The 27,056-nt window shown below is 46.3% G+C and overlaps 1 protein-coding gene across 1 annotated transcript in view; it reads right to left on the bottom strand.

Annotated features, from left to right (window-relative positions):
- The window catches only part of LOC124788608, a 111,473-nt gene that overhangs the window by 2,362 nt on the left and 82,055 nt on the right, over positions 1 to 27,056 (bottom strand). The window contains exon 6 of the mRNA XM_047255877.1: positions 26,113 to 26,306. The gene's annotated coding sequence lies outside the window, so the exon portion shown is untranslated. The remainder of the gene's footprint in view (positions 1 to 26,112; positions 26,307 to 27,056) is intronic.

The raw sequence follows: 27,056 nt of genomic DNA, 5'->3' as shown, positions 1-27,056 counted from the left end.
CTTTGCATCTGTGAAAGTTTTACAGTGTGTAGATACATCCTTCCCGCTTTTTTTCAAACTTAGTTCAACAACCTGTTTCCGTGAATGACGCCGTCACAGAATGTCTTCAAGATGGCTGCTACACTTGACGTTTGTCAGAAGCAACGTGCTGTCACAGAATTCCTGTGCTGTGAAAACGAGACAGTGGGAAACATCCACAGATGCTGCTGTCGATCGCAGTACAGTTAGTCGGTGGGCAAGCAGGTTACGTGATGAAAGCAGGCACGGCAATATTGAGGATGGTCCTCGCAGCGGCAGGCCTCGTACTGCACACACTCCAGACAATGTGCAGAGAGTTAACGAATTGGTGACTGCTGACAGATGCATCAAAGTGAACGAATTGTCACGCTACATTTGGATAGGGGAAGGAAGTGTTTGCAGAATACTGAAAGTGTCGGCGTTAAAAAAGGTTTGTGCCAGGTGGGTTCTCAAGATGTTGACAGTTGCTCGCAAAGAAACAAGAAAAACGGTATGCAGCGAACTTTTGTAACAGTACAAGAATGGTGGAGATGAATTTCTTGGAAGAAGTGTGACAGGTGATGGAACATGGCTCCATCATTTTTCACCAGAGATGAAGAGACAGTCAATGGAGTGGCATCATGCAAGTTCATCCAAGAAAAAAAAAATTCAAAGCCACACCTTCTGCTGGAAAAGTTATGGCTACGGTGTTTTTCGATTCCAAAGGACTCTTGCCTGTGGACATCAAGCCAAGTGGAACCACCATAAATTCTGATGCATATGTGACGACACTGAAGAAACTTCAAGCTCAGCTGAGTCGTGTTAGACCAAATCGGCAAAAGCAGGATGTTTTGCTGTTACACGACAATGCACGGCCACATGTCAGTCAAAAAACCATGGAAGCGATCACAAAACTCGGATGGACAACACCCGCCTTTAAGTCCTGACCTGGCTCCATGTGACTATCATATCTTTGGGAAACTGAAAGACTCCCTTCGTGGATCAAGGTTTGAAGATGATGACTCCCTTGTGTACGCTGCCAAACAGTGGCTCCAACACATTGGTCCAGAATTTTACCGTTCGGGTATACAGGAGCTGGTTCCAAGATGGCGTAAGGCAGTTGAGAGGGATGGAAAATGATGTGGAGAAATGAAAATATCGTTCCTAAAGTATGTTTCTACACGCTGTAAAACTTTCAAACATGTAGAATAAAAGATGGATTTAAAAAAAAATAGTGTGCATTTCTTTTGGAGTGACCCTCGTATCTGAACACACAGTGCACTGAAAGCCCCCATTGCTGGGCCCCACAACTGATGACCCGTGCATGTGCCAATGTTAACACCACGACATCGGTAACTCGAGCTGAAATGCGCCGTGGCTCTCGGCACCGGACATTAGCACAGTGGCAGAGCGTTGCACGATCTGTGAATCCCGATACCTTCTTCAACGTACCGATGGGAGGGCGCGAATCTGTCGTCTTCCAGGGTAACAGCTCTGTTACACCTGTACTTCGGAATGTACACAAGCTGGCGGCGGCTCTATTATCTTCTGGTGGACATTCATGTGGCCATTCATGGGTCCAGTGGAGCTCGTCTAGGCGCCAGGACGGTCACGTAGTATTGTACACTAGTTGCAGACCACGTACATCCTTTCATGACGATTATGTTTCTCAACGGCAGTGGCACTTTTCAACAAGATAATGCACCATGTCACAAGGCCAGGAATGTGATGTAGTGGTTCGAGAAACACAGTGGCGAGCTGCAGTTGATGTGCCAGTCCCACAACTCGCCAGATCTGAACCCGATCGAACTCATCTAGGATGTGATTGTTCGTGGCGCCAGAGCTCAAGACCCCCTCCCTTGGGAATTAAGTGACTTGTGTGTGCAGATGTGGTGTCAAATCCCTCCAGCGACCTGCCGAGGCCTCATTGCTTCTGTACCGCGACACGTCGTCACTGTTATCCGTGCCAAATGTGGACATACCGTGTATTACGTAGACGGCCATTATGTTCCGGCTGATCAGTGTATGTTTTACTGCATGGGAATTGGGACACCTTAAGTGTCGTGATCGATTCCTGCCTAGCGCAAAATTGTATCGGTTATTTCGTCAGTCTGAAGCTTTCCGAGATTTTATGGAAGGGATATAGGTTCAAATGGCTCTGAGCACTAAGGGACTTAACATCTATGGTCATCAGTCCCCTACAACTTAGAACTACTTAAACCTAACTAACCTAAGGACAGCACACAACACCCAGTCATCACGAGGCAGAGAAAATCCCTGACCTCGCCGGAAATCGAACCCGGGAACCCGGGCGCGGGAAGCGAGAACGCTACCACACGACCACGAGCTGCGGACTGAAGGGATATAGGACTCTGTTCTTGGGCTGAAATAGATTTCAAATGCAAGGTTGGAAAAGTGCAGTAACTGGTTTAGGGCATGATGAGTATAATTGTTTCCTGAATTTTGTCAGAGTCTGGCTCCTTGTATTTGTGTGACATTTGACGAAAAGTCAAGTGATTTTGATTTTGTACAGACTTACTCAAGAGTGTCTTGCATGCTGTCTCAGTATTTAGTAATATAATACGTGAGTCGTTAAATTGCAGCGATACTTAAGTTTTGAATTGAGTAATTTTGTCTGAAGTCGTTAGTGTTTCGTTGACTGTGATACTGGGTGGTGCAAGCGCCGGTGGATTTGGATATTGCAATTGGTTAAGTATTTTTTTTTAACTATAGAATCGCACTACGGGATAGTAACGTTGTTGTGTAAGTGGAGTAATTTCATACCTAGCATTATTCTCGAAGATTTTCTAAATCGGCGAATCCAGCACAGGAAAAAAAGATCAGAGGTGAATTAGACTGCATATTTTGGACATAAGCACTGTTAGTGACGTTACCACTGACACCACACCGCCCTAGTTGAACATTTTAAAGCGGAAAATACAACTGCTATCATTGTCTCTGTAGTAAAAGTGTCTAGTGACTTTACATTTAAGATTTGCTAGTGGCTACACGAGAGGCCAACACCTGAAGAGTAGAGATATAAAGTGGTGGTAATACCTAAATTTCATCTCGCTTAATGTGGGGTGGCGGTGGGGTGAATGGACTGTTGTAGCCTGTTGTGGGATTGTGTACCACTGTGGGCTACTGACTGTGGGGCGAAGCCTCTCCGTCGTTTCTAGGTCCCCAGTTCCATACAATACAATGCAATATAAGCTTAAAGCAAATAAGATCCATTTAATGTAAGGTGTGCTGTAGTGCGTGGAGGTAGAATTACGAGTTCGATCAAGCATGTGACTATTGATCACATCGTTGCTCGTATAGCGTTCGTAGGAATCTGTGTTCTTCTGAGAGCTTTGAGGTTGGATAGAATTCTATTGTGTCTCTCCTCGAGTAATTATCAATTTTATTTTATTTATATTTTTTCTTCTTTTTCTCGTGTGCTGGGCCGGCGTGGTGCCTGAACGTTTTAACAGGCCTAGTTACGTGGACACTCGTAAGTTGCAATTCTGGCACAGTGCGAGCTACACATTTGTGGCCATGTCGAAGGTCGTCTTCTTACTTCACTCCGCCATCTCTCTGAAAGGCTTACGTGCCAAATAAATGGAAAAATTCAGCTTCTCACAAACAGATGTGAACAGCTAATCCAGTTCCTAGCCTGACTGTAGGCAGTGTGTGAGGCTACACATGCGTTTTGCCAGTAGTAAAACGAATTATGGTAAGAACATCTCAGTGACGCATTCATTTTGTTAATAGACATAAGGAGTACTATGAGAGCATAAAAGTGTTAATAAAAATATGTACGGGTGTGCTACATGAATAATTAAGCTACTTTACACCTTGTGTCGAAATACGCAGAAAATATCGCTGAACAATGTCACAAATTTTGTCGATGGCGTTCGGGTCCACCGTGTATCAGGCAGATCACACGTTGTATGGCATTTACCAGTTAATGCTGAAATGAAGAGCGTAGCTGACAAGCAACTACAGTGAAGATCTCCATAAAACCACTCTGAAGCTTGATAATCGGAACAAGATCACACAAACAAAAATTGGTCTACATCTTTCTCTCACTCACTAACCGTTTGATTAAAATGAAAGGCTGGCAATAATTGTTTATTTGCTTTGTAAATTCCAGCCTGTGAATTTCGTAGGCGTAATGCGTTTTCTTCTTCCCTTACTCCAGCGACTGAAGGAAAAACTATGTAAGACGATATGGGTGAACAGATCACACAATACGCCAGAACCTGCTCCGTGTAAAATTACAGAAGGAACAGTACAAGGAAAGAAGGAGTGAGGAATATTTGCAAGTAATTTAGAAAACCCACCTAGTGTATCTCAATTTTCAAATAATGATGATAATGAGGTAGATGCCGCTGAAAATTCGCAGTAACACAAAGATGTTAATGACCATGAAGAATCCCTTTACAGCGAGGACATGAACAATTCAGTGCAGGTTCTCCACTTATTGTTTCCTCGTAATGAGAATACAACAGAGGCAACAGTCCTTCAGGCTGGAATTTCTGGAAGGTACCTACAAGGTACTCGATAAAGGTCTGTGATGATGAAGAGTCTCGTTTTATGTTGTTCTTTCTTTTTTTGTGGTGGGGTTTAAGGGCGCTCAACTACTGAGGTCATTAGCGCCCAGTCACTGTTGTTAGAGCGCATGGAATCTAGTAAAACTCAAGTGGAGGGGGGAACACCAGAAAGTCCTGACAAAGATGCAGATAAAATAAGTAAAAAGGTTAGATGTCTTTGGACAAGCTAGTCAAAGTTATAAAACGCAGAACACGAGCAGCTGCTCGAGCATCATCAGCTAAAATATCCGGTAAAGTAGATGGCAGGGACAGGACAACACGAGATTGACTAAAGCAGGGACACGACAATAAAACATGGTGCACTGTTAACGCTTGACCACAAGGGCACTGCAGGGCTGGGTCACCGGAGAGCAGGTAGCGGTGGCTAAACCGGCAGTGCCCAATCCGCAACCTGGTCAGAAGGACCTCTTCTCGCCGAGATGGTCGGGAGGAGGTTGTCCAAGCAGTTGGGAGCGGTTTTACTGCCCGGAGCTTGTTTCCTTGGAGGGATGACCAAGCATCCCACCACAACGACACAAGCCTCTTACAAACAACCCCACGAACGTCAGATGACGGGACACAATGGGAGGCTGGCCGAGGCAGGAGGCCTGCAGCCTTGGCTGCAGCATCTGCAGCCTCATTCCCAGGCACTCCTACATGTCCGGGAACCCACAGAAAGCTGACAGGAGAACCATTATCAGCGAAAGAATGGAGGGACTGCTGGATCCGTTGCACCAAGGGATGGATCGGATAGGGAGCTCCAAGCACTGAGGGAATCAGAGCAGAGTACATACGATGAATGGCGGTGGCGGCGGGCATACTGAACGGCCTGATGGAGAGCAAAAAGCTCGGCCGTAAAGCTGGAACATTGGTCGAGGAGCCGGTATTTAAAGGTGGCGGCCCCGACGACAAAGGCACAGCCGACACCATCGTCAGTTTTGGAGCCATCGGTGTAAATAAAGGTGTGACCGGCAAGTCGAGCACATAGTTCGACAAACCGTGAGCAATACACTGCAGCCGGAGTACCCTCCTTCGGGAGTGAGCTGAGGTCGAGATAAATATGAACCGTAGCCTGGAGCTAAGGTGGTGTCGGGCTCTCACCCTCTCTGAAGGTGGTAGGGAGGGCAAAATCCAATTGTCGAAGCAGGCGATAGAAGCGGACTCCAGGCGGCAGCAGGGCAGACACATACAACCCGTACTGACGGTCCAGAGAATCGGCGAAGAAGGATTGATAAGAGGGGTGGTCGGGCATTGACAACAGCCGGCAGGCATACCGACACAGCAGTACGTCGCGCCGGTAGGTCAATGGTAATTCGGCAGCTTCAGCATAAAGACTCTCGACAGGACAAGTGTAGAAGGCTCCGGTCGCAAGACGTAACCCCCGATGGTGGATGGAGTTGAGACGGCGTAAGAGGGATGGCCGAGCAGACGAGTAGACGAAGCTCCCATAATCCAGCTTCGATCGGACTATGGACCGATACAATCGAAGCAGGACAGTGCGATCTGCTCCCCAAGATGAACCACTAAGAACTCTGAGGACATTAAGGGAAGGTGTACAATTGGCCGCTAAATAAGAGACATGCGGAGACCAACAAAGTTCCCTGTCCAATGTGAGCCCTAGAAACTTAGTTGTTTCCACGAATGGGAGAACAATGGGACCGAGATATAAGGATGGCGGAAGGAACGCTTTATATCGCCAAAAGTTGATACAAACCGTCTTCTCTTCAGAGAACTGGAAGCCATTTGCCATGCTCCATGAGTATAGGCTGTCTAGACAACGCTGAAGGCAGCGCTCCAGGAGGCATGTTCTCTGGGCATTGCAGTAGATCGCGAAGTCATCGACAAAGAGAGAGCCTGAGACATTAGGTGGAATGCAATCCATAATTGGATTGATCACGATGGCAAAAAGGGCTACACTCAAGACGGAGACCTGAGACACTCCGTTCTCCTGGAGGAAGACGTCGGACAATACGGAACCCACACGTACCCTAAACTTTCGATCCGTTAAAAAGGAATCAATAAAAAGGGGCAGGCGACCACATAGGCCCCACCTGTGCATAGTGCGGAGGATACCTCCTCTCCAACAGGTATCATAAGCCTTTTCCAAATCGAAGAACACGGCTACCGTTTGGCGCCTTCGCAAAAAGTTGTTCATGATGAATGTCGACAAGGTCACAAGGTGGTCAACAGCGGAGCGGCGGCGACGAAAGCCGCATTGGACATTGGTAAGTAGCCGTCGAGATTCAAGAATCCAGACTAACTGAGCATGAACCATGCGCTCCATCATCTTACAGACACAGCTTGTAAGAGAAATGGGGCGGTAACTAGAAGGAAGGTGTCGATCCTTCCCGGGTTTGGGTATAGGAACAACCGTCGGTCCAGACGCGATTGAAGACAGTGCAAGCGCACGTTCGAGTTCCCGCATAGTAAAGGGGGCATTATAAGTTTCCAGATTCAGCGAGTGGAAGGAAGGTCGCTGAGCCTCTTCTGCCTCTTTCCTGGGAAGGAAGGCAGTGTGGTAATGGGCAGAGCTTGAAACCTCCGCGAAAAACCGGCCGAAGGCGTTGGAGACAGCCACAGGATCAACAAGTACCTCATTACCTGAGGTCAGGCCAGGTACCGAGGAGTGGTCCTTAATGCCCGACAGCCGGCGCAGGCCACCCCAAACGACAGAAGAGGGAGTAAAACTGTTAAAGGAGCTGGTGAAAGAGGCCCAACAAGCTTTTTTGCTGTCTTTGATGACTCTACGGAATTGCGCTCGGAGTTGTTTGTATCCAGTACAATTCGCCAACGTAGGATGGCGGCGAAAGGTGCGTAAAGCACGTCGTCGAGCACGGATAGCGTCTCTACAAGCCTCATTCCACCAGGGGACGGAAACGCGACGTGAAGAGGTAGTATGAGGAATGGAACGTTCGGCAGCATTGACGATAACAGCCGTGAGGTATTCGACCTGACTGTCACAACTGAGAAAATCGTGGTCCGGAAAGGTCGCCAGGGAGGAGTAAAGTCCCCAGTCAGCTTTCGGTATGTTCCAGCTCGAAGGACGTGGGGATGGGGTGTGGTGCAGGAGACGAACGGCACAGGGGAAGTGGTCGCTCGAATAGGTGTCAGAAAGGACATACCACTCGAACCGACAGGCAAGAGTGGTAGAACAGATCGAGAGGTCCAAGTGGGAGTAGGTATGAGTAGAGTCCGAGAGAAAAGTCGGGGCGCCAGTATTGAGGCAGACAAGATTGAGATGGTTGAAGACATCTGCCAAGAGTGAGCCTCTTTGACAGGATGCAGGAGAGCCCCAAAGGGGATGATGGGCATTGAAGTCGCCAAACAATAAAAACGGCGGAGGAAGCTGAACAATCAGGTGCATCAAGTCAGCCCGACTAACTGCGGATGACGACGGAGTGCAGATGGTACAAACTGAAAAAGTAAAAGCAGAAAGAGTAATACGGACAGCTATTGCTTGGAGTGGGGTGGTCAATGGGATGGAATGGTAATAGACACCGTCCCGAACGAGCAACATGACCACACCATGAGCTGGGATACCGTCCACAGGGGTGAGGTCATACCGCTCTGAGGTATAGTGGGTAAAGGCAATACGGTCAGTCGGGCGCAACTTGGTTTCCTGGAGACCAAGGATGAGCGGACAGTGCAGGTGGAGGAGCAGTTGTAATTCCTCCCGATTAGATTGAATACCTCTTATGTTCCAATGTAACAAGGCCATCGCTAGTCAAAAAAGAGGGAACGAGACGGGGGAATAGCTGGTCACCTCGACGGCTGCGGTGGGCCAGGTTCCGAGGGAACAATGCTACAACCAGCGGGAGGCGGATCCTGTTCCATCGAGTCGTCGCCAGCTGCGGCCGCTGTCCCGGGTTGTGTAGGAGGGGCAGCATCATTTGCTGACGAGAGGCCAGCTGAGCGCCTGGCAGCAGAGTGTCCCGGCGAAACTGTGGACGGCCGGGAGCAGCGACTCACGGATGGAGTGTCAGACGAAACGCGCCGGGGTGGAGAGGGGGATAGAGACTTCTTCTTGGAGGCCTTCTTGGAAGTCCGAGGAGGCACAGGGATGTTGGGCTGGACCCGAAGAAGGTCCTCACGCGCGGGGTCCGTTTTGGAACGCCGGACCTCGGAAGCTGGGGTCCGGAACGTTTCCCCAATGGACGCCTGAGAAGAGGATCGCTTCTCAGGCGGCGGGGGGGGGGGGAGGCGGAAGGGTGGCCCCTGGGGCAGAGGGGGCGGGGGCTGCAGGGTAGGAGGATTTGGAAGGGAAGGATTTGGGAGGCGGAGGCATAGACCCCGGATGGGGGGAAGGGGTGGAGGGGGGACAGGATAGGGGTGAGGATACTGGGGAAGGAGTAGACACGACTGAGGCAAACAAAGTGGTCAACGTCACGGGATGGAGGCTGTCATACTTCTTCCTGGCCGCAGAATAAGAGAGACGATCCAAAGTTTTGAGTTCTTGGATCTTCTTCTCCTTCTGATACGTGGGGCAGTCTAAGGATCTAGGCGAGTGGATGCCAGGACAATTAACACACCGAGGTGGTGGAGTGCATGTATGTTCCTCACGAAGAGGATGTCCACAATCGCCACAAAGGGGCTCAGCCTCACACCGTGACGACATGTGCCCAAAGCGCAAACACCGACAACAGCGCATAGGAGGCAGTACGTAAGGTCGCACGTCACACCGGTAGCACATCACCTTTACCTTCTCTGGGAGAACGTCCCCCTCGAAGGCGAGGATAAAGGCCCCGGTGTCGATGCGATGGTCTTTCGGGCCGTGCTGGACTCGCCGGACGAAATACACGCCTCGGCGCTCCAGGTTGGCCCTGAGCTCCTCATCAGACTGCAGCAGGAGGTCCCGATGAAAAATAACCCCCTGCGTCCTATTCAGTGCCAGATGCGGGACAATGGACACTGGGATGTCCCCTAGTCGGTCGCACGCCTGGAGCGCCGCCGACTGTGTGGCAGAGGTGGTCTTTATAAGAACGGACCCCGAACGCATTTTACTGAGAGCCTTGATTTCCCCGAAGATGTCCTCAATGTGCTGAACAAAGAACATGGGCTTGGAGGTGGCGAAATTCCCCCATCGGTTCGAGAACAGACCAAATAGTGGGGGAAGTACTTCGCCCCAAGCCGGCGGGCCTGACCTTCCTCCCAGGGAGTGGCCAAGGGGGAAAGGGCAGGAGAACCAGAACCAGAGACAGTACCTTTCTTTTTAAAAGACTCGGCCGCAGAGTGACCTGATACATGTTGACGTTTCATCTGCGAAACGTCCGCCCCGATACCACCCACTCCAACCAGGGGCTCTCCCCACGGGCGCCACCCAGCCTCAGCAAGGGTCACCTGGTAGGATGACCGTTGCCGGGAGTCCTGATGCCCCAAGGAGACGGGCATCTACTCCTTGGCTGACGTGGGGAGGGTGCAGCTCAGGTATCAGCAGTACGATCCCTGTGTTGTCAGGGGGCTACAACCTAGAGGGTACATGACGACCCCACCACAACGGGCTGGCTACCGTGCTGGATTTTGGGTGCCATGGAAAGTCCATCATGATCGTAGGTGCAGATGGGGACGCACTATGGGCGTAACTTGTACAACCCATCAGGCGTTTAGGCCCAATTTGAGGAATAGTGGGTATGGTTACAACGCCGTTACAATGCTGAGTGCCAAGGTCTTAGTGCACTGTGGACCAGGGTACACCACGTAAGGCGTCCTTCCCCAAAAGGCTCGTACTTCTGTAGAATTTTGAAAAATGGAGGTCAAACCCCAAGGGAGACCATCACATGGAAGGCCGAAACGGTTGAAACTCCTTTTAGTCGCCTCTTACGACAGGCAGGAATACCTCGGGCCCATTCTTACCCCGGACCCGCAGGGGCATGTTGTTCTTTCGTGTAGCACTCATTGAGAAAGTGTACATGAGGACCAACAAGGTAGGTCGAATTCTTTACAAGGAATGGATGGATACATATCTGCATGAAATAGGAAAAACGTTCTTGATGTTCTGATCTTGACATGAAGATATCAGTTAGCTTTGGAGTGTTGAGAATGGCTGACCATTGAATCTCGCAACCACTTATATGCTATTCTTAACATGTCGTGGTCTGACAATGTAGCAGCCCAAAGTGAACATATGTCAAGTGACAAACTGGGACCAATCAGGGAAGTTTCTGATATGTGGAAATTTATCTTGAGGGTTGCCTGCATTCTAGGATGGTGCGTGACCGTGCGTACCATCAAAACCTGGTAGACATGAAATAAAGTTTTGGGCTGTTTGTGACAGTGCGACAAGCTACTGCGTACGTTTGTTTTGGGGAGGAGGAAGAAACCAGGAACTTGCAACTTGGAGGAAATGTTTTGGAAACCTTGGTGATTGCTACAGTATGAAGAGAAAAACAATACGTAGGCGGTTGGTGGTTTTCTTCAATACGATCGAAGTACGCGTAAAGAATGCATGCACAAAGCCGGCCGGGGTGGCCGAGCGGTTCAAACAATACGTAGGCCGTTGGTGGTTTTCTTCAATACGATCGAAGTACGCGTAAAGAATGCATGCACAAAGCCGGCCGGGGTGGCCGAGCGGTTCTAGGCGCTACAGTCTGGAACCGCGAGACCGCTACGGTCACAGGTTCGAATCCCGCCTCGGGCATGGATGTGTGTGATGTCCGTAGGCTAGTTAGGTTTAAGTAATTGTAAGTTCTAAGGGGACTGATGACCTCAGAAGTTAAGTCCCATAGTGCTCAGAGCCATTTGAACCATTTTGCATTCACAATTTGAAAGATGCTGGCTACGAATAAAAAAAGAAACAATGAGACGTCGCACTTTCACCAGCAGTTTGGCAAAGCAATAGTCAATGAATCCAGTAGTATCACCAAACCCATAAATGGCGGCTAAACCTCCAGCTAAGAAAAGGAGAAAATGTACTTATTGTGAAGAGAAGAAAGGTTGTTTGCAATAGGAATTATTCTATAAAAATACACGATGTAGAACGAGAATAAGCTATACATCTTTAAAAAGTCACTGGCGAAAGTGTAAAATTTACGTTTTTTTAAATGTAAACTCACAATAAACAAAATTATTTTAAAAGTATTTATACATCAAAAGTGGTTCAAATCATAAGTAGTCAAAATAGTGTTGGTTTGTGTCAGTTTAAATAACACGGGCCTGAGAGGCCTGTCTCGTAGGTAACGTTATACGATTTCCTGCTAAAGAGAAAGTTAAACGATTCTGTGCTTATACATACAGGGTGATCCATTGATCGTGACCGGGCCAAATATCTCAAGAAATAAGCGTCAAACGAAAAAACTACAAAGAACGAAACTTGTCTAGCTTGAAGGGGGAAAACAGATGGCGCTATGGTTGGCCCTCTAGATGGAGCTGCCAATGGTCAAACGGATATCAACGGCGTTTTTTTGAAATGGGATAACCCATTTTTTATTACATATTCGTGTAGTACGTAATGAAATATAAATGTTTTAGTTGGACCACTTTTTTCATCTTGTGATAGATGGCGCTGTAATAGTCACAAACATATAGCTCACAATTTTAGACGCCCAGTTGGTAACGGTTAGGTATCTTAAACTAAAATACAGAACGTAGGTACGTTTGAACATTTTATTTCGGTTGTTCCAATGTGATACATGTACCTTTGTGAACTTATCATTTCTGAGAACGCATGTTGTTACAGCGTGATTACCTGTAAATACCACATTAATGCAATAAATGCTCAAAATGATGTCCACCAACCTCACTGCAATTGGCAATACGTGTAACGACATTCCTCTCAACAGCGAGTAGTTCGCCTTCCGTAATGCTCACACATACATTGACAATGCGCTGACGCATGTTAACCAGGCGTTGTCGGTGGATCACGATAGCAAATATCCTTCAACTTTCCCCACAGAAAAAAATCCAGGGACGTCAAATCCGGTGAACGTGCAGGCCAGTATGGTGCTTCGACGACCAATCCACCTGTCATGAAATATGCTATTCAACACCGCTTCAACCGCACGTGAGCTATATGCCGGACACCCACATGTTGGAAGTACATCGCTATTCTGTAATGCAGTGAAACATCTTGTAGTAACATCGGTAGAACATTACGTAGGAAATTAGCATATACTGCGCCATTTAGATTGCCATCGATAAAATGGGGGCCAATTATCCTTCCTCCAATAATGCCGCACCATACATTAACCCGCCAAGGTCGCTGATGTTCCACTTATCGCAGCCATCGTGGATTTACCGTTGCCCAATAGTGCACATTATGCCAGTTTACGTTACCGCTGTTGGTGAATGACTCTTCGTCGCTAAATAGAACGCATGCAAAAAATCCGTTATCGCCCCGTTATTTCTCTTTTGCCCAGTGGCAGAACTGTATACGACGTTCAAAGTCGTCGCCATGCAATTTCTGGTGCATAGAAATATGGTACGGGTGCAATGGATGTTGATGAAGCATTCTGAACACCGATGTTTTTGAGATTCCCGATTCTCGCGCAATTTGTCTGCTACAGATGTGCGGATTAGCCGCGACAGCAGTTAAAACACCTACTTGGGCATCATCACTTGTTGCAGGTCGTGGTTGACGTTTCACGTGTGGCTGAACATTCCTGTTTCCGTAAATGAAATAACTATCCGGCGAACGGTCCGGATACTTGGATGATGCCGTCCAGGATACCGAGCAGCATACATAGCACACGCCCGTTGGGGCATTTTGATCACAATAGCCATACATCAACACGATATCGACCTTTTCCGCAATTGGTGAACGGTCCCTTTTAACACTGGTAATGTATCACGAAGCAAATACCGTCCGCACTGGCGGAATGTTACGTGATACCACGTAATTATACGTTTGTGAATATTACAGCGCCATCTATCACAAAGGGAAGAAGTGGTCCAACTAAAACATTCATATTTCTTTATGTACTACACGAATATGTAATAAAAATGGGGGTTCCTATTTAAAAAAAAAACGCAGTTGACATCTGTTTGACCTATAGCAGCGCCATGTAGCGGGCGAAGCATAGCGTCATCTGGTTTCCCCCTTCAAGCTAGAAGAGTTTCGTTCTTTGTAGTTTTTTCTTTTGATGCTTATTTCGTGAGATATTTGGCCCGGTCACTATCAATGGACCACCCTGTATATATATCATGATGTAACCTTCTTCTGTTTTTGTGGTGGAGAAACTCGACGTGGCATAGACCCAACAAGCCGTTGGAAGTCCCCTGCAGAGATATTGCGCCATGCTGCCTCAATAGCCGTCCTTAACTGCAAAACTGTTGCCAGTGCGGGGTTAGTTTTGGGCATGCACTGACCTCCCGATTATGTCCCATATATGTTCTCTGTGTGGCCAAAACATTCGCTCAGACTGTGCAGAATGGTCTTCAGACCAGTCGTGAACAATTGTGGCCTGGCGACATGGAATATTGTCATTAATAAGTATTCCATCGATGTTTAGGAACATGAAGTCCATGAACGGCTGCAGAACGTCTCCAAGTAGCCGAACATAACCGGTTCAGTTGGGCCACAGAACTCGGCATTCCAAGCAAACACAGCCCACGCCATTATGGATGCACCACATCTTACACAGTGCCTTGTTGACCAATTGGGTCCACGGCCTCGTGGGGTCTGCAGCACACTCGAGACCTACCATCAGCTCTTAACAACTGAAATAGGGACTCATCTGAACAGGCTGCAGTTTTCAAGTCGTCTAGGGCCCAACCGACACGGTCACGAGCCCAGGAAAGGTGCTGCAGGTGATGTCAAGCTGTTAGCAAAGACACTCGCGTTGGTAATCTGCTGCCATAACCCATTAATGCCGCATTTCACCGCACTGTCCTAACAGATACGTTCGTTGTACGTCCCACATTGATTTCTGTGCTTGTACCAAGTGTAGAAGTGTGAAACCGGAATTTGGTTGCAATAATTACACGTCTGTTGTTTGAAACTGAAAAAAAACATTTTATTTAAAATAATCTCCATTTCTATTTATACATTTCTCCCACCTTTCCGGCAGGCTATGAATGCCACGCCAAAAAAAGACAGTTCTTTTGAAACGAACCAGTCAGCGAACCATTTTCGTCCATTTTAATACTAATTAAAGGGTTTTTCAGCAAGAGGGCGTTCCAGTGATGCAGATAGATGACAATAGGGCTGAGCCAAGTCTGCAGAATAAGCCGTATGCCCTAGTATTTCCCAACTGAACGTCACGATAGTTTCCCTGACCCGTTTTTCTGTGTGTGATGGGGCGTTATCATGGAGCTATATGACTGTGTTACTGTTTTCCATATTCCGGTTGCTTTTTAACGTAATGCTCGATTTAAATCGATCATTTTCTGTTGGTAGCGATCGGTGCTAAAGTTTTCACCAGGTTTTAGCAGCTCATAGTAGATGACACCCTTCTGATCTCATCAAACATCGAGCATTGTCTTCTTTCCAAAGCGATTTGGTCTTGCAGTGGATGTCAATGGTTTGCCTCGATTCATCCATGATTTACCACCCTTAGGATGCTCAGAATATATCCATTTTTCATCGCCTGTCACAATTCAATGGAGAAACGACTTTCTTTTGTATCTGGCGAGCAGCATTTCACAAATGCTCTTTCGATTTGCTTGCTGTTTTTCATGCAGTTCATGCGGAACCCATTTTAGCACTTTCTGCACCTATTCCACAGCTTTCAACAGAAGAGAAATGGCTTTCTGCGTCACATTAAATTGTTCCGCGAGTTCCTGTTGAGTTTGAGTACCATCTTCATGCAACAAGGCCTGCAATTCGTTGTCTTCGAACTCCAGTGGTTTCCCGCGCTCGTCGTTTCTCACGTCAAAACTTTTTGAACCATTCGGAACACTGTGTTTTCCCAAGAGCATGTTCGCCGAAAGCCTTGACAAGCATTCGATGCGTTTCTTCAAATGATAACAGGGAACCAATGCTGTCCGCAAATCGTAGTTCGTAGGCGCAAAAGTGGAAATGTTTACGGGTTGAAACTCATGGCGATGCATCGAACTTGGGTTACTGTTTGTTGACATCCGTCGTCAGCCGTTACAGGAAACAGATGGCGCTGTAGGTGCGGTCTCACGGGCCCTATACTGACGGCTAGCACCGTCTGTAGGGACATTCCGGTTTCATACTTCTACACCTGGTATATATGGATGAAATGAGTGGCCAGGTTTACAATTCACTTCTAAACACTGCCCCGGGAACATTACAGAGGCAGCATATGAATGGAATGTTGCTGAGGTGAAGCCGAAGTGCACACAGTCAGCCGTGTGAGAGTGGGCGTGCCCCTACCTGGGTGCCTTCTGTATCTTTCCGCCATTTTGCAGATCGTTTCGGTATTCAAGAGCACCGAACGGTCTAGTACTCGAATTAGAGTCCCTGCATTATTCAGTATGCATTTCGGTAGCGATACCGTTCTGGTCTAGAGAACTGAAGAACTGTTGTCGGTTTTTGTTGCGCAAGCCAATGAAAAGCAAGCGGCCGCAGATCCCCGCATGTGCACTGCAGCGCTCACAGCGCCACGAACACAAAGTGGCTAGCAGACGACAGGCGCGCTATTCTTCCAAGTACCGAAAATTGCATTTACGTTGCTATAACGCATGACGCCGCATTCAATCGAGCTGAAGTCCCCGCCTTCATCGCCCTTGCCTCTTCCTTAACAGTATCAGGCGCAGTATATCCATTTCCATGATTCTCAGCTGAAATGCATAAAAATCGTGTTTTGGATTTTAAGTTTCGAAAAATGAGCTAGGAATAGTGTGTAGTACCACATTGTACTAATACATCTATAAAAACACCCGAAAAATTGATTCTGAGAGTTTTAAAGAATAAGAGGATAAACAGAATGTGGTTATTGTGGTGTCACCGCCAGACACCACACTTGCTAGGTGGTAGCTTAAATCGGCCGCGGTCCATTTAGTACATGTCGGACCCGCGTGTCGCCACTGTGTGATCGCAGACCGAGCGCCACCACAAGGCAGGTCTCGAGATACGGACGAGCACTCGCCCCAGTTGTACGGACGACATTGCTAGCGACAATACGGACGAAGCCTTCCTCTCATTTGCCGAGAGACAGTTAGAATAGCCTTCTGCTAAGTCCATGGCTACGACCTAGCAAGGCGCCATTAGCCTTACCTAGTTTGAGAGTTATCGTATAAATGTCTCAAGAAGAACGTTGTAAACCAACAAAGAATAAAGTTAAGTATATTCCAAAGCTACGTATTTTCTTTATAGCAGTCATAACGTATCCTGTTCCAGACTTGACGCCAGTCGGCGTGTGTGTACGAGTGCCTTTCGGCTCCCTTCTCAGTGTGGCGTAGCTAGCTTGTTACGCCACAACAGTTATAACTCGCTCCTAGAGATCCAAATGATTAAGTAGCCCACTTCCCCCTATATGATATGTCAACGATTTGGGTCTTAAAAACAAAATTGAAAAAAAAACAACACATTTTCGAGAGCTCCTGCAGTTCGTCGAAGTTAATAACATGCATCTCATGAATGAAAGTGTTTCGTATATTGTGCTACAGTCTAAAATTATTACGGCAGAGATCTTTCATCTCTGTCTACTGTGGTTGAGAATTCGATCGCAGATAAATACTTGTGACAAGCAAGATTATGAAGATGACTGCTGCTGTTACATTCCCAGTAATTTAAGTTGTGCTCTTAGATTCCTGTCTAAACGCATACTCGGAAATCGCTACATATTCAGAAAAAAGGTATATTATTTCTGACAAAAAAATATAAAGGTCACTGTCGGTTGTTTCACCAGCAATTCCATCTCCAACAATATTTGGTATTTTAGACAGAAATCACGAAATCATTACTCAGGAAGTGCGCTCTTACATGTGAGTAATAACGAATATTGCAGAAAAATCTTAACTTACACGAGTAACAATGTCTCAGAACGTGTTGGATATATGAAGAGGCAAAAAAATTTTTTTGCGTCCACCCATGCGCGAACCCGTGTTCTATTGAATCGATCTCTGCATCGCATTCCTGCGCGCTAACAACTTTTTTTTTTTTAATCTCATTTTGGTCTATGTTCGTTGTATATGTTCGAGGCGGACGTCCCATGACATTCGTTGAGGTTGTTCGTTGAGCCGGTCACTCAGTTTTTATTTTTTTATTTTAGAGGGTAGCTAAACCCTCTGAGTGAACGAGCTGAGCTACCGTGCCGGCTACCACTTGGCCGCGCCAAACGACAGATACTCATTTCTTGTAGTATTGTGTAGACTGTAGAGGAATGTAGACTGACTTCGTTGTCAAAGGGTGCTGCGTAAGTCATAAATGCGTGATAGTTTGGATGGTTTCCAATATCAGGCTTCACATAATTGCTTTCCATTGTTACTTGAAAGTTGAAAACACGTTTCGATAGTTAATAACTAACCCATTTGTGGGAAAAAGTACACAAAGGTACTAGTAACGTCAGTTCACACTCATGTAATATACGTTAGCACAGCCAATGTCTTGATATTTAATGATCTTTAAACTCTTATTTGCACAAAAATAACACGTATTTTGAGAGAATATTGACCGAAAACGTTTTTTTATGTAATCATTCACATTAACAACCTAACCTAACCATATTTCTAACAAAGGAAAATAGTCAATTATGAACTCATTTTACAACCGGATGCGTCCTCTGGTGATTCTTTAGTAACACAATCACTAAATCCAAAGCTAAAACCGCTAAATATGTTTAAAACAACAAATTATAGGTGTACATAAACCACAGCTCACCAATCGACAGAGCCAGACCGAAATCCAAAACCTCTCGGTACAATTGTCGCAAAATCGGTGGGAGGACCGTTCGGTAACAAGTCTCAGAAGCTTACTGAATAGGATATTTCGATAAAGAACCGAAAATGACGTCACTACCGAGACTAACCTACTACACCGATCGGTATGAACGATACAGAATAGGTCCCCTGGCAGCACGTCAGGGCTCTGTAAATACCGTTTCGCTAGCGCAGGCGCTCGCAAATGCTTCCAAGGCCTGCCCATGGCTTTCTCCCACTCGCCTAGCCACGCACGTCACTGAACCGTGCGGAGCCACTCGGTTCATTTACTTCCTGTAGTTTCTATTGTCTGTGTAGACATCGCGTTCGGTATTTGTGACAAAACAGAACTAGTGGGTGGAAAATGGCTGAGGAGGAGTCAAAATCGTTGAAACGAAAGTCCTTTGAAACCATACTCTTCATCCACAGTGGGAAGAAGGGTACTTTTCTGTTGAAACGCAAAGCGGACCTCAGTGATTGATTTGCATACAACATCGTCTTCGCGGAAGAAGTACAATGTGAAGCGACATTATCAACTGCTTCACGAGAAGGTTATAGTCGGTTTGAACAATGAAAAAAGAAAAGCCAAACTTATTTTGCCGCACGTAGTGGCCGCGTGGTTTGACGCATTATGTCACGGATTGCGCGGCTCCTCCCGTCGGAGGTTCGAGTCCTCCTTCGGGCATGGGTGTATGTGTTGTTGCAAGCATAAGTTACTTTAGGTTAGTTTAAGTAATGTGTAAGCCTAGGGACCGATGACCTCAGCAGTTTGTTCCCTAAGGAATTCACACACATTTTTTGAAATTATGGAACTGAATACGTATACATGTAGATAATTATGACATTGAGTCACATTATTATTGTTATTAATAATATGTTATGTGCATTTTTCGTCTCTTTTACATGCTCCTAGTACGTATTTACAGGACGAGAACCTTATCATCCGCAACGATGCAGCGATGAGAGTAAGCTATCATGTAGCTCTTAAAATAGCTAAAATAGAATGGCCCTTCGGCGACGGAGAATTTGTGAAACAATGTTTTGTTGCTGCCGCAACAATTTTGTGCCCAGCCTGTCTTCCTGTTTTCGAAACCGTTGCTCTTTCACGGAGAACGGATTGCAGGCGTATTGAAGAAACGGCACACGGAGAAACAGGATCAAAGATTTGGTTTTCTTTTTATTAGCATTAGACGAAAGCACTGATGTATGTGATGTTGCTCAACCTACAGTCTTTCTGCGAGAAGTTGATCCTCAGTTTAATGTGATTGAAGAACTCCTCGATTTAGTGCCAATGCATTACACAACAACGGCCGACGGTATATTTACGTGCGTAGAACATGCAATAGAGAAATACGAGCTATGTTGGGATAACTTCCATCGATTGCAACAAATGGGGCTCCTGCAATGATTGGTCATAAGTCTGGTGTCGTTGCTTTGACACGAAAAAAGTTGAAAGCCGTCGGTATCCAGCAGGAACTACCAGCAATACAGTGCGTTCATCACCGTGTTAATTCGCTAGCAAAATGTGTCAAACTGGTTGTCGTCATGGACGTGGTTATAAAACTAGTTAACATTCTCAGATCGCACGGTTTGGGACACAGACGCTTCAAATCGTTCCTGGCAGGTCTCGAGTATTAATACGGCAATGTTCCATATTTTTGTGAAGTACGCTGTTTGAGTGGAGGTGTTGTTTTAGAACGATTTTTTAATTTACGTAAAGATATAGCGATATTCATGGATGCGAAAGGAAAACCGGTGAAAGAATTGGACGACCCACAGTAGATTTTAGACCTTGTGTTTTTAACTGACGTAACCAAGCATCTGAATAGCGTGAACGTAGTTTTGCAAGGTAGAAATAAAGTAATTAGCGAAGTGTTTGAGACTATTTTGGCATTCAAGAGAAAACTGCTTTTGCGGGCAAAGAAACTGTCAGAAATGTCGTGTGTACACTTCCCAAGCGTTGCACTAGTCGTCAGTGAAAACAATTTCAACAGGAGAGGCTCAAAGAACACTTTGGTGGGTTTGAAACGGTGCTACAGTCTCTCGAACGCATTTTTGCTAGTAATGAGGACTGGAATACGATGTCAAACTTTCTGCGACCCCTTTTGCAGCTAAGCCTTCTGTAATTCAGTTCGAATTCATTGACTTTCAATACAATCGTTTGCTGAACCCTTGAAAGCTTCTACAAATATTTCCCACGTGAATAGTTTCCATTGTTATTTAAAATAGCTGCTCGTGAGTATAGTTTTTTGGGACAACATACTTGTGTGAAAGTGTTTTCTCCATAATGAAACTGACAAAATCGAAGCTTATTTTCTGAGTAGTGTTACTCGTGTTCATCTGACTGGTGCAGTGCGCCTAATGACTAGTAATTTCACACCAAATATCGAGATGCTAGTTCAGAATCATTGTAAAATTATCCAGGATAATGTAAACTGTAAACTATTGCCTATGCCCTATTCGTACGTAGTACACCTCCTCTGAACTACACGTGTCTGTGTAGATATAACGTAACATTTACAGTACAAATGTGTTCGTTTCTTGATCCTTTACGTCCGTATCCTATTTGTGGCCATGAAAGTAGAACGTGTTACAGTGGTTTGCAATTGCGTTTCATCCGTACATGGCCAACTGTTGCATGGCACAGGATACACAAACTTCAGGTAAGCACGTTTTACACTTATGTAGCAATTACGCATGTTGTGCCACATATGATTCGCCTCCCGATAACTGTGTACAGGTGCCGAGTTCACGGACGCCACATACGCGTGAAACGACCTCGGACATGTGTTGTTGCACCTGCACTACGTAGGTTAGCTTGTCCATACTCACGTGTGCGCGCGAAGCGCTCTCACAGCGACACGATTGCCCCCCCCCCCCCCCCCCCTTCTCACGCCCGTGCAGTGTACGTGCCCAAGCGGCCAGTCACACCGCACAGCTCTGCTACCCGCACTACACGGCCTCATTGCTGCTGAGCGTTACCCTCGCGGCTGACGGTGTCCGCGGGCAACCGTGCGGGCAGCTCTCGGGCCCACCCCTGCTATACGCCCACCCCATACCGGTGATCAATTGGTCAGTTGCCGGCCGAAGTGGTCGTGCGGTTAAAGGCGCTGCAGTCTGGAACCGCAAGACCGCTACGGTCGCAGGTTCGAATCCTGCCTCGGGCATGGATGTTTGTGATGTCCTTAGGTTAGTTAGGTTTAAGTAGTTCTAAGTTCTAGGGGACTAATGACCTCCGCAGTTGAGTCCCATAGTGCTCAGAGCCATTTTTGAACCAATTGGTCAGTTACTTGCTGCACACACCGCAGTTTATGCCCTGGCCAGATTCGGGACTGCTAGCGATGAGCGCGACTGCAGCGCCTCCCTCAACATTTGCCTGGACTAGCTTGCACCGTACACTGCAGAATATCGCGCTCGACTCTCTCTCGCTTGCGTGCAAGTACATTAACAGCGATTTTTGATACCAATTCTTCATCCCAGTTGGTCTTAATACACTTTCATACAGAGATTCCTCAACTACCTACCTAATCACAGACCATTTCCTAAAGGAAACCAGAAAACATGAGTATTATCATACGTAGCTCATGTAAGAGAAACTCTACACTGTCCAACCTATAAACAAAAAATGAGTTTACATATGTATCAACCCCCTTACATCTTCTCCAGTACGCCGATGACACCGCCTTCGGCCGGCCGGAGTGGCCGAGTGGTTCTAGGCACTACAGTCTGGAACCGCGCGACCGCTACGGTCGCAGGTTCGAATCCTGCTTCGGGCATGGGTGTGTGTGTGATGTCCTTAGGTTAGTTAGGTTTAAGTAGTTCTATGTTCTAGGGGACTGATGACCTCAGAAGTTGAGTCTCATAGTGCTCAGAGCCATTTGAACCATTTTTGAACACCGCCTTCCTTGTCCTCATCCCCACCCTGCGACGCTCCCAGCACCTTCTCCAATCCCATCTTGACTGGTTCACCACTTGGTGTAACCAATGGCTGCTCAAGGCAAATCCTTCCAAGACCCAGGTGATCATTGTAGGCAAAACCACTCCTTCCTTCTGTCTCCTCGATTTCTAACTCACAATCTACAGCCATCCTATTCAGTTCACCCCCACCCTCAAGTACCTTGGCGTCACCCTTGACTGTCGCCTTGTGGGGCGGCGTGTGTAAGTTTGTAAAAATAAATTTGCTGTAACAAACGCTTGCAAGTTGAATCAGTTTCTGGCTTTTAGAATGTTGTTAATGCTGTCTTTCGCCGTTCTCAACACTGGCTCTCTATTTACTTCTTGGCACCCAGAAAGTGATTTAATAAAACATGGAGCCAGTATTTAGAGATCCTAGTGCCCACTTCAATTGAGATACCATTATAGCTGCAGCTTATAGCTCTGAGGAATTAGGAGATTGTCCGGGATTTCTAATCAAAAACGGTTTTCCAAAATAGTTGAGTATATTCTGAAATTCACTGATTAAAAACACAAGTATCCCTACAACCTAACTAACAGAGCAGTTCAGAGTCTAATGCGCTGATGCAACTATAAATGTCCGAATTAAATGTTAAAAAGAATGCTCGCCATAATTTGATGAAAATATTTCATCAAACGCCACGCTAAATATTTGGTAGAATGTCTGTCCCGCGACGGCGCGTGAAAATACGACAATACGCAAACTGAAGCTAGATAATGAAAATCATTCCAGAATTAATACTTCACATGAAATGTTTTCATGGTTCTGCGTATCTCTAGTAACTTAATACGGCACCCGAGGCTGTTTGTAGCAGATACACTGATGCGACGCGACTACCGACACAGATGGCGTGTCATTCAGCGTCTGGAGAGAACTGGGGCCTTGCCTCCTCGCGTAGCGTCCTTATATATAAAGCCGCGGTGCGGACGGCGAAGGGAACGCCTGATCTTTTCGGCTCTCTCGACTAGCCGCTGGGCTAGTAACGCACCACTTCAAGTTACATAATAATTTATAGCTTCTTTTGCTTATGGCCGATGAAGCTTTTAATTTAAACGTGCATTCAGCACGCAGGTAAGTATTGATAATAAAATTTTGACGTGGCTAAGTTAAATATTTTGGGCGAGAGAATTAATTAAATTACACTGTACGCAGTAGATGAGCTCTGAACTGGCCCTTTTGAGATCCGCTATCGCTATAATTTTATGGGTATTAAAAAGAAACTTTACACATCTTCATAATCATAGCGGACCTCCAACCTATTTAAATCTAAACAGCCTAGCCTTATTTATTAGCCTACTTAATCTATCTTGCTTCCTTCAGTTTTGAGATGAAAACCACAAAATCATGAATTTCCACTAAAGTCTTAATTTGTGAAATCCAAAGTACTGTTATTATTAAATCATTATGAAAGATCAATCTAAATATAAATTTTGAAGTCTCTAGCTCTTTTCTGTTGCGCCAATGATTTTTTCAGAAAAACGTCCAAATTTCGAAAATGGCTGAAGTTATCGAACTGATATTTAACACACATTAATTTAGTATTATTCCTGAGATGCTAGAAAAGTTTTATGTCATTTGCTTGATTTTTAAGGTATTGCACAACATTTATGACGTCAGAGCTAGTTACAGCAGACTGGCTGGCACACAATGGAAACTGATGTGAATTTACTACAGCGTGAGTAGGCTGCTTCCCTACAGCCTCTCCTGGACGCCCCCATTTTTCGACGATACAAGCCAAGGCACACTTCCGACTCTGCCTCCTCAAGCTTCTTTCTGGCCGCACATGGGGTCTGGACCCCTCCACCGTCCTCCACACCTATAAATCCCTTACCTGCCCTATCCTCTGTTCTGCCCATCCCACCTGGATCACTGCCGCTCCTACCTTCTACAAACCTCCTTCAAATCCTGGAACGCCATGCACTCTGCCTCGCCTATCGCATCCGCCTCCCCTCCCTCAAGCGGATCCTCTACAACTTAATTCCATACCCACAACTCCTCCTTTTCCTCGAACGGATACAGATCCTTTACACCTCCTACAAACTTAACCCCCCTCACCTGCTTGTCTCTCCCATCCTTTCCCACCCTCATCCGCTGCCGTGCCTGTACTCCCACACCCCACCTGCTCTCCATCTCTCCACACTCCACACCCTTGCCCAAGGTGGCTTCTGCCAACTCCCCCTCCTTGATGATGCCTTCATCCCCTCCATCTACCCCTCCTACCAACTTTGATCCTCCCCTTCCTCCCCCTGTGTTTTTCCTCCAGGGCACCCTCTTTCCCTTGTCTCCCTCCTCTCCACCTCCCTCCCTCCCCTCCCCGCTCCCCCCTCACCGAACTTCCACGCACCCCCATACTCCCTCCCCTCACCCTCCCTTCTCCCCACTGGTATCAACCCCCTCCCCCTCTCCCTCCTACCCTTACCTCTTGCCTCTGGCAGGCCCCTTTCTGTTTTGTGTGAACTGTGTGTCTTTGTGCGCTCGAGATCGTCACCGCAGTGGTTTGTCGTCCCGTCGGTGCATCAGTGTCTCTCTGTCCGAGCTCCTCTGTTCACGTGTGGCATTCTGTATTCTCCGTTGTGTCCAGTGTTGAACTTTTTTTTTTATCCGAGCAGTACGTCGGTGAACGACTTCGCTTATTTTTACTATGTTTGTCTCCCGTTTTTGTACTCCATGTATGTTTGTTTTTCTGTATTGCTGTTATATTGTGTGTCTTTCCTATGGCCGAAGAGCGGCGTATGTAGTCCGCTGCCGGCCTACCTTGTTTGTGAGGTATCAAAATGACAATAAAGAAAAAAAGTACGTCTGTAGCTGTTGTGTTACAGAGCTAAAAATGCCATTTTTAAAACAACACACTTATAACATACAACACTCTATGCATATATAATTTTAGAATGTTTACAGGAGATAAAAGGAAACACCTTTTTTTTTTTTTTTTTACAGGTGCACCATTTCCCCATTAGGCGCCTGTGAAGGTTGTGAGGACGACGGAGCAATACAGTTTTAAAGATGTTGCTGACCTACAAATGTTATCTTTGTGGAGGAACACGAAGCTTTTGATAAATGAAACACCGAGAGACAATCCAGAAGAGTTGTTTGTCCGTTTGTTGAATCTACATCCACTATTCGAGAGTTCAAATGGTTTAAAATGGCTCTGAGCACTATGGGACTTAACATCTGAGGTCATCAGTTCCCTTGAGCTTAGAACAACTTAAACCTAACTAACCATGACCGAGGCACGATTCGAACCTGCGACTGTAGGGGTTGCGCGGTTCCAGACTGAAGCGCCTAGAACCACACGGCCACACCGGCCGGCGCGTTTCGAGAGTCAACTGTTTCTTTTGAGCCAGTAAGACTGTCACTGGTACGCAGATGACAGTTGTCCATAAATATAAGGGGATGAAGTTTTCAACAACATGCGTAAAATAATATTCATTGCACAGTAGTGTCCCTGTACATCGGTAGCGTCCAAACTACCTTGGCACAGTAGAGGGAAACAATGCACCTGAGACATTTTTGTCGCATAAAAATGTGTTGCTTTTTGTCTCCCCTAAGCATTCCAAAATTTTGTATCCATAGTTCTCTTGCACCCTATGTAGCACAGGTGTCATTGATATGACGAAATTAAGTACTTATCTTGTAACAGACCTAGATGGAAACATGTCAAATTATCGAAAAAGAACACCAGAAGCTACCTTGAACGGCGTTGTAAATCGCGGAGGATCTAAAACTGGATATCCACACAGGCTTTTCAATCTCATTCCTCGAATTAGAATGCAGTCGCCGTTGTCAGTACATAAATATGTAGTAGATGGGTCCTAGTATTATACCTACCTATAAAGCGATCGACACCTACAGGATGTATCTCGTAGAACAGGTTGTAATGATAGAGGGAGTGCAGTGCGTCGGCAAGACTGAACATTTGTGATGCCCCTGGGTGTCGCTCCTCGCATAGCGCACCGAAGCTGCCACGAAATGACGGGTGCTCCTGGTGGAAGGAGAGAAGGTCTTCATTCAATACGGGGCGCCTGTAACACACAAGTCGTGGGGTTGGAAGTTAAAAACAAATTAAATCAACATGACAAATCATGGACAGTGTATACGTTAATGTGAAAATTCCCGAAGTGAATTTTCACTCGATAGCAGAGTGTGCGTTAATTTGAAACTTCCTGACAGGTGAAAATCGTCTACAAGACCAGGACTTGAACCCAAAACCCTTGCCTTTTTTTAACTAAAAGTGTTTTATTGCGATGAATTACAATGAAGAGCAATGTTATACAATTAGTAATGCAAAGTTTTCCCGCCACTAACAGAGCCTTCCTTCGCAGATTTAAAAAGTTGACAATACCAGTGTATATTTTCCATCAACAAGAAAAGTGTGTTTGAATGAGTGTAAGTGTGAAAGAGAGAGAGAGAGAGAGAGACTGCCAGAACTTTGCTGACGTGCTGACAAGGCACAGTCAGCAGCAGCTCATCTGCCATACCGCAGTCGGACGTCAGACGAGCGAGGCCTCAGCAGTCCACTGCACCTGCTAGTAGTGTGGCTGACAAATGGACATCCCAAGTGTCAATAAACTATCTTGATGAAATTTAGGGGGTGGGGGGTGGGGAGTTCTAGGAAGGTCAAGATAATGCAATACATATTTTTTTGTTTGTGCCCGATTTCACTTTTAAAGAGTAGGACACACACCAAGGAGTAATTTGGCATATTACGTTTGGAAGAAATATCTTCCAAATAACGAGATATAAAAAACGTTTCTCACATAAAAGTTGATATG

The sequence above is a fragment of the Schistocerca piceifrons genome, chromosome 3 (assembly GCF_021461385.2).
Source record: "Schistocerca piceifrons isolate TAMUIC-IGC-003096 chromosome 3, iqSchPice1.1, whole genome shotgun sequence".
Taxonomy (NCBI): domain Eukaryota; kingdom Metazoa; phylum Arthropoda; class Insecta; order Orthoptera; family Acrididae; genus Schistocerca; species Schistocerca piceifrons.
The sequence above is the reverse complement of the archived record's forward strand: the minus strand, read 5'-3'. Positions and strand labels throughout refer to the sequence as shown.